The following is a 287-nucleotide window of genomic DNA, read 5'->3' as shown; positions in this document are numbered from 1 at the left end:
TTGAGGTAAACCTTGGAACTGAGTTTATAAGTGCCAGCACCTCTTTATTAAAGTGTCCAAAGAAAAGCATTTTAAAAAAATTCTCCAAATCAGCGCAAGTTGGAAAGAGTAGGGACTTTCCAAGCATCCAGTGCCTGCATAGACTTCCTATACCATTTTGCATGCAGAAGGAATAGGCTATTCCATCTCCTTAAGAGTCACAAGTCAACAGAAGAAAATGAAGCCATTTCCTCTCTCATCTTCTGTCTTTAATTGCCCCTTTGCCTTCTCCTGCCTGTAGTAGTTAG

The sequence above is a fragment of the Gekko japonicus genome, unplaced genomic scaffold (assembly GCF_001447785.1).
Source record: "Gekko japonicus isolate JY-2015 unplaced genomic scaffold, Gekko_japonicus_V1.1 scaffold1043, whole genome shotgun sequence".
Taxonomy (NCBI): Eukaryota; Metazoa; Chordata; class Lepidosauria; order Squamata; family Gekkonidae; genus Gekko; species Gekko japonicus.
The sequence above is the reverse complement of the archived record's forward strand: the minus strand, read 5'-3'. Positions refer to the sequence as shown.